The sequence below is a fragment of the Anopheles bellator genome, chromosome 2 (assembly GCF_943735745.2).
Source record: "Anopheles bellator chromosome 2, idAnoBellAS_SP24_06.2, whole genome shotgun sequence".
Lineage (NCBI taxonomy): Eukaryota > Metazoa > Arthropoda > Insecta > Diptera > Culicidae > Anopheles > Anopheles bellator.
Window position 1 is genome coordinate 74,422,226 of NC_071286.1, and position 8,867 is coordinate 74,431,092.

Sequence of the window (8,867 nt, forward strand, 5' to 3'; positions counted from 1 at the left end):
GCGCTTTTCAGGCTACTCCCGCGTCCCGAGTTATCCTTTGTTTTTGCCGAACATCTTTATTACATCATAAACGCACGAAACGAAGAAACAACCGGTGCCTGGGACTCAAAACTATCGGTACTTGGTCGTAAAGTTTGGGATTCCACTATGCTGATGGGATGGCACTGGATGAAGTTGTAGTTATGGCCCGTAACTCTGTAAATAGCTTTCGACGGAGAAGGGAATTAATTTTTAACATGTTAGGCTTTGTTGACTGATCGTCACTGTGTCGGCTACTGATGCTATAGTAGTGGGAGATCACAAACGCTGACAGGCTAGGCCCAAAGAATGGCAATGTTCTGCACGGGCTAGAGGATCACCTCCTAGTTCGAATCCCCAGCCCCAGCGCAACAAAATGCATCTTGCAGCGCGTTAGACTACAGATATGCAAATGCACTGCTCCGTTCGGGAGACGGAGCCATAAAGGACAGACGATAAAGTCCATTCTTCTTACTCTGCTCTGGTAGCAGGACAATTGCACAGCAGCAACCCAAAGGCCTGACGCTTCAAAGTGCATTACAGAGACACCAACATAAAAATCCATCGCAACCGTCTGCGTTCGATTGCTCGGCAGTAAAATTTTGCCCATCGATGGCCCGTTCTTCAGTGTGCTTGGGATGATTTAAATTTTACACTCTCTCTATAGAACGGCCATTTTGGTGTGGTCTTTTTACTTTCTTTCCGACCCAAACGTGATGCTGCGAGCATTGTTTAACTCTTGTTGTAAAAACATAACAGCACTCGGCCCCCGTACCTGGCCCTCCGCAAGGATATGTTTATTTTCCCCAACACCCAACCGAAACCATTCACGATCGATACGCTGCAATCAAATGAGGCAAAATGCATCCCAAAGCAAGGCAAACAATGTGCTTCTCGTTACGTATCACGCGGTGCTGCCGAGGATCGTCATAAACGGTCACTTTCGGAGCACGCGGTAATGATGACGATCATCTGCGATCTTTTCTTCGGACCAAAACTTTTACGATAGACCAATTGGAAGATTGCACATGCATTGCTCGCAGTCGTAGCAGTGATTGTTTGTCACTCACGAGGCTAATTGTCGCACAGCCGGGGCTCGTTACAACCTGCCGGATGCGCTGGTGGAGAATGCAGTGGCCAATTGGCTGTGCTTTCACAGCGTGATCGTTTCGGCTGCGTTTTCCCCGCTGTGCTCCGATCATTCGACTGGTAGCCGCTGGTAGCGAGGCCGGGGAACCCGGGGGAAAGGGGTGTCATAATTCCTTGGCCAGGAAAATATGTCTTTAGAGGCACTCCGGGAGAAGGGTCCACTTTCACCCGGGTTCACGTGCCATTACCGCTTACCGTACAGGTGACCCGTGTGACGGGCATTTTCACGAAACAATTCGCTGATATTGCACAGGCAGCATTGTTCCCGGGGAAGCACCACAAATCATAACTCCATTAGCTCTCCGAGGGCTTGGCTTTCTCTATCTACCGCGCGGTGCTATTTAGGGCGATTATTTACGACCCCCCATTGGGATGGTCAGTTTGCAAAAACCAAAAAAGGCTCGATAAGGGAGCCCGATGGCCGCCATCTTTATCAAACCACGGCGATACACCCGGGCGGGCTATAATTTATCTCCCCAATTCTGGCCGCGACGCCCGAAAAGCGGGACATTACGTTATGGGGCCACTTCGATAATGAAGAACACAAAAGGACACAGTTTCAGGTAACACAAAAAGGCCAACACATCAAACTTGCCAATCACTTCCAGTCGGGCCCGTCAGCCAGCGTGCGTGCGAGGTGGCAAGATGTAATAGCCCTTTCGCGCTTCCGGATTACCCCACCACGGCCCACGCGGCTTCCGATCTACGATCCGGCTCCGAGTTTTCCACCCATTTCCATCGGCCCAAACGCTGCTCCGGTCACGCACCACGGGCCGGTGGGTGCCTGTTTTTCGCTCTTTCTCCTTTCCCGTGGTTCGGGCAAGAAATACGATCGCGCGCGCCCCGCGACCCGCAATCGCCATCTTGACTAATTAAGATAATTAAATTAAAATTTTCAGAAAATAAAAATTACGCTCATAATTTATTGCCTGGCGGCCGCCCCGGGTCGTAAATGGAAAAGATGGAAAAACGCAACCGCTCCGTGACCAGCTCCGTGGCCGCGGACCGGTGCTGGATGAGTTATGATTGGGTCACACAGCCGGCCGGACCCCGTCGGTGGCCGGGAAAATGACCCTCGCCTCGCCCAGCCTTGTGCACGGTTATGAGAAACGGTCGCCCCGGCTGGCCAGAGCGTGGTTGCGTGGTCTGGTCGGGTCGGTCGGTTCGTTAATGCGCAAGTTTCCACCGAAAGCCAAAGCCGAAAAGCGGAGCCACAGCTGGCTGCCGGCCGCAACCGCTGCGCCATATTGGGGGCTCGTGACTGCTGCGGAGTGAAGGATTCAACTTCGTGACCATTTACATTTTACGATCCGCGCGCTAGCCTCGGCGCTTTCGGACTTCCACCGGTAGGCCGGTCGGTAGGTGGAATGCTTTTGCACACGAGTGAACAATCACGCAAGGTGTTACTACGGTGTTTTATATTTTGTGCCTCAATGTGGCGTTGCGAGTGGCCGAAACGGAAAAAATAAACCCCATCGTTGGTCCCATGTCTTCGGAGGTGGTGGCTAAGCGCGGCGGGGGGTTTTTTTTTGCCCGTCGACACCATATGCCTTTCACTGGATACTGGCCCAGGGATAACGGAAAAGGTTGAATTCCCTGTCGCAAGTGAGTTTGCGGTGGTCGTTTCCTAGCCGGGAAATTGTTCAACTGAAGTTGATTGAGCCGATTTGGGAAACTATTGTTTGTGAATAAAATAATACACTATCTAATAACAATGCCAATAGATTATAACTTAAATACCTGTTTGAAGCAATCAAATCAAAAAGTACTAAAGCAAGTGCTGTCTGGCATTGAGCCTTGAGATTGAGAAAGGCTACTAAAAAGAATATTGTACAAAGAATTCAATTGTGAATTTCGTATAGAGATTTGCTGAAAATGTTCCAGAAGTTAAAACACTGATGGGGAAAGAAGAAAGAAATTTCAAAGTTGTAGAAAGAAATTTCATGGCTTTTCAATGGCGAGGCACCCTTTTCCAGTCATTTTAAAATTTTAAAAAGAATTCGCGAAATGGGGTTTGAAAATGGATCAATGTTAGCTTTATACAAGTATATTGATAAATGTGTCATTTTGCACTGTCCCATCACCGTTAATATCGTTCAACATGTTGATTAACCTTCAGTCGCGCAGTTTCTTCCAAAACACAAATGCTTGTTTCTTATACAATACTTTAAAGTGGCCGGCAATGCATTAATAATTCCCCTCGAATTGCTGACAAAATTTGTGATCAAAGAAATTGGCGGAATCATAGTTCAAAGTATTCTTCTTGGCCATTTTTTATTTTACAGACCGCATGTTCCCAAATCTATACGTTTATTGGTTACGATCTCAATCAATTGCACCAATTTATAGAATCTTAATAGGTCTTAATTATTGTTAAACTCACCACAGACCTTCGGTTGGCAAGATCAACAAATAAACCAAAATTAAGCAGTGCAACAAATCATAAAAAACCGATCTGCCCTCTGCTAGTCCGTGGCCGCACTACTGCTTTATCCTTTTCAGTTGATGAAGCTAGATATGTTACATAATCAAGGTTTTCTTCTGCCGTTTAGTGCCCGTGACTAAGTGTGAATCAAGTCACATTATCTCTCCGCCAAAAGCGGCCCGGGCCGCGCTAATGACGCGAGTGAGACAAAAGAAGCCAAACGTTTCACCAATTTTGTTGGTGCAGAACGAAAATGTTTCAACAACTTAAGACAGAAATAAAAAAAACATAGAAACAACCCATAACTGGGAGAATTTATAGTATTATCGCCCCGACCTAATGCGGGCAAACACACGCTAATTGTGTGTGGTTAACGTTTGTTTTCCCTCTGCTTTCGGCTCTTGTTTGACTGTTTGCTTAACAACGAATTTTCAGATACCGATGGTACTGGTGTTGCTCCACGGCCAAAGATCATGAGGATCGTCAGAGCTGAAATGCGGAGGCGGCACACGATAAACAGTGACAACAGTCGTCGGTCGGGTTGGAGCAAAACAAGCAGCCACAGCCGCGAAATGTGCCCAGAATTTGGAGTACGCGCCCATGGACAGGCTCTTTCGTGGGGCGACATCTAAGCGGGATCACCTTCGGATCGCGCTTCGTTTTGGCGACAAGACCGTTCGGTACCGTCTCGTGTGGAGTGTGATGAAAAATGGAAGAAAATTCTCACTTTCTCGGCCCCGCATCGACACCGTGGCACAACAAGAAATCTCACCTACTTTTCGCTGGCGATAGCGCCCGATCCCATGGTAAATATGTACCCGGGCACGCTGATGCCCTTGCCGCAATATATTACGCCGCTGGTGTTGGGTTTTGATTTCGTGCCCTTTAGGACCTTTCGGGCCTGCCAGCTCCTAAATCTTGGATCGCCGGGTGGACGCACCCCTTCTCGGGGTTCGTTTACGATGTTTGTATGTTTGTCGGACGGAATTTACTCCACGAAAGGGCATGGCCCCATGGAAGAAAGGTTGCCCGCAAGTCTACCCATGCAACAGGTCGGGTCAAGGCGATGAACCGCTAGGTTTTTGGAGTTTCATCGACAAGATATTTGTGGGCTATATTTATTTTTTAATTAAAGTTCATTCACACCAACTGCCGACTATCGCGCGTAAAGTTGTAATAAAATTGTCATTGTTGAAATTAACAACAGCAGCCTGAAGTTGAAAATCAATCGAACCATTTGCTTGATCCTGTTCCACAACGGTTGAGGCTGTTTATAAATGCTGTGTTATTTGCTGCATTCAGTGATCATATTCCATTGCAGGGCACTGCAGAATTTACAGCACAATTCCACAACTAGTTCAAACCAATGTAATTGCTTTCATGTAAATTTGGCATTGCAGTGCAAGTAACCGAAAACGGTACAGATCAGCGAATCGAATCAGCGTTACCGGTGTTTCCCGTAGTGGCCCCTTGAAACGAAAGGAACCGCCGGAGCTTGCCGAAACGTGCACTGTAATTAGCTAGAAAAACAAATAGTATTACCTAAGTTTGCAAATAGTGTCGGAGCGAAACATTGCCAAAACCACACCTCCTTTCGGAGCGGTGCCCGATGGGTTTAAGGGAAAGGGATCGCTCACCAAAGAAAAACCGGTCGCTCCGATTCCACGGGTGCACCCGGGTGTTCCCACAACGAACGGATCCATCGTTATTCATTCCGTTCCATCCGCCTCGCGGGGGTAAACAATTCACGGTAAATGGGCAAAGGCACGGGTACAACGAAAATGTCCTTCTATACCTTCAAGGAGTGAACTGGAGTTCGAACGACGGGTTTACCGGGTAATTTACCCTCCAAAACATCATGACCGAAGCAACCCCGCGAGAGAAATCGAGTGACAGCGATCGTATGTTGTGGATCGATTTGTTATGTAGGACTATTTGGTGTGGCATTGTTTGCTGCAACCGGTTTCCCAAACCTCAACAATGGTCCAAAGGGCCTACCGGAGGCGACCATTGTCTTCCAATTAAATTTTATGACAACTCATTTAAGGAACAATTTGTCCTTTGTCCACTGGCGAAGCGAAAGGATCACCGGTGCGCAGGGCAGGTTCCCAGAACGAGAGCGATAATGGGAGGGAGCAATGTTTTTTCTACTTCTTTTAAATAGCATTACCGACTAACCGGAGATGCAGGTCAATATTTGGATCGGTTCATCGTAGAATCCTAGGTACACTCGTTACCGCGAAACGGCCGCGTTTGAAAAGACGATGAAAAACTAGAAACAAACGGGTCCGCTTGTCGGAAAGATAAAAAAGCTCTTGCTAAACGACTCGAACTTGGAGTAATTCATTCATTAACACCAACTTATGATGTTGGCCACAAATCTCTATTAAATTAAGTTTATTTCAATATACTTGACAAGTTTTCACCAGAAACTAAATTTGTTACAAGATTTTCTTTTCCAACACTAAAAATTAAAAATCAACCTCAAAAATAAGAAAATGTTTAAAGCTGATCGTTCGATGATTGTGATTTAAGCAGTAATGGTTGTGAAATGAAACTATAATTAAAAATCATTAATTAAAATTTGAGGGATTTTTGAAAGGCTAATCCACCGAACCCGCATTCCCAATCCGTTGGTTACCGTGCAGGTTGAGGTCATTTGACTGTCGTTCACGCCGACCGTTAGCCAAGATACCGTTTTTCGGTGTATCGAAAATGTAACGTTGCACGTTCTCCGGGAGCGAGGCAGTGCGCAAAATGGGGCCTCGCGTATGCGTGGCCAGCAGCGAATGTGCACGAGTGATTAGTATCGTCAATAGGCACGGCAATTAACGTTTAACGGCACCTGTAAAAAATTAAACAGTTTGATTAGGGCCATCAAAAGAATCGCGGCCTTTATGGCCGGGGGGGCCAATATTTTATACGCCGACATGTTGACGTCCTATCGTTTTCGGAGCACCGGGCAGCCGCTTATGCAGCGCATTCCTTTTGCAGCGTCACAGACATATTGTCCCGGGCGCCGTGACACGGACCGTACACATCCTCGAGAGTAGCGCGATCCAGTCTAGCACTTATCGGTGCCGAACAGTTATCGATTCCGGATGTGATAGGCCTAGGACGGGCCAGGATGAAGATCATGCAGATGATAGTTGAAGTGGCAGTCATGGACACGCCAGCTTATGTCACTGCTCGTGTGATAAGAGCCAGCTGCTTTAGTTCTGTTTCTTGTAAACATTTGATAAAAAGCTCACCCAAGGTCGCTTATGCACCTTTCGAAGCGTTCTTCTTTGCTTTTATGCTCCAATTTCTCGACCTTCCCTAGATTCTGTCGAGGATAATACGATTGGTACCATTTTTATGCCAAAAAACATTCCAGCGAGGCGGTTTTGGTTTGGTTGCAATAAAATGTTGATTTCATTATTCGGTCGATACGAATCGGGATAGTTAAGCAAGATAGCGTCGCGATAGATTCGATTCACATTGTCCTACTCGTGTCTGAATGAATGGCGAACCATTAAAATCGACACCCATCGACCGGAGCCGATCCTTTCGGTGTGATTGCAAACATTAATATATTTTATGCCAGAATCGGCAATATCGCACATCTTGCCACGAATGCGAATGTGACGAACTAGGTAGTGCCGAACGGGTCTCCCGGGTTGTTGCCTACCCGTCCGCAAGTTGGCCTGCCAGCGTTTTTGAAATGGCCGCAAAAAAGGGAGTTTTATTTTTATTTTCGTGTCAAAAATATTCTTTATTACCGCACCCGAGGGTGGCGAATTTATTCCACCCTTGCCACGGTTGCCGACCGATTGGCACTGGGTACTTCAAAGGGCGGTACAGATTTCCGTACCCCGCACATTCCCGCTTTGCCGGCCCGCATTTGGGTTTCGACACCGCCGACACGGTGGGTAGATTTTCGGTCCGGTTTCAAGGACACGTTTTTGGCAACGTTTTCGAAGCACCACCCTCGGATGCGTACGAGGAGACGGGTTGCAAATTGTTTCTGGAGCTTCCTGGATGGTACCATAACGTTAGCGGGATTGGTAGGATGGTTTGTCGTTAAAATTCAATCCTGCCCTGGCTGACAGAACCTTTTACTAGATAATCCATCTAGTACCATAAATCGATATATTCTAGTCGGCATATTCTGCTACGGGTTACTAGGAACCCCATGCATATTTTAGTATCAGGAGCTTAAATTGAAACGTACGATTTTTTGGGCCAACAAAAACGATTTATTTTGTTTAACAACGTTTTTTTTTATTCTTTAAAGTATTGACCACCGCTAGCCACTACTTTCTGCCTTCTTTAGGGTTTTTCTCGATTCCGTGTCGATAGAACTTTTTATCTCTACCAGCGATCCCCTCAGAGTCCCTTTTGTCGTTTTGAAAAATCGGCTTATCATGTCTTTTATCCCATTATCGTCGTTTTATGGCTAAAGCTTTGCTTCAAATGCATTAAATGTTGTTAACGGGATTGTTCTTCAATGAATTCATGAGGCTCTGAAAGCTCATAGTGCACCACACCTTTCGTATCCCACCATATGCACATCGACCATATGCACACCATCTCTTCATCACCAGTGACCATTCGGTACAAGAATCCCTTTTTTCTGCCGTGCAGGCAGTAATGAAAAAGTACTCCCCGCAAAAACGCTTTACCAAGCACAAAACATATTCAAATGCTTATAAAAGGTGTTGTTTATACTTTAACAAAAAAAAACCTATACTGTGTTAGATGCGTAAGGACAGTAGCTATCAAACACATATTTCATTAAAAAAATATTTGTCATATTTAGAGAGTAACGCCATCTGTTGTAAAATCGTAAGTTTCAGTTCAAGGACCTGATATTAATTTACAGTCATCACAATGTTTCGACAGCTTTAATTCGTACAACTCTCCACCAAGGAACGGAGTGCGCAGAAGGAAGGATGCGTCCCATTAAGCGAACCACCCGGAGCCAGTTCCGCACAAAAAAGCGTCCGGGCTTCATTAGCGAAATGGGGAGCCACCCTTAAAAGTCCCTGCGCTGAGCTATATTTCCTGTTCCCCTCGATGCGGATAAATACGGTTATTACGGAGGTATTAATCAAACATCATTAGGCATTGCGGATCGTGGTTGCCATCTCGCGTTCGCCCATTGTTTTCCGTGCGAATCGCCGCATCGTGTTCCTCGACTCACACAAGATGGCAGACGCAAACCAAATATTTATATATTTATATATATAAATTTATTTATATTAAATATCACAATATATATATCATCCAGTAG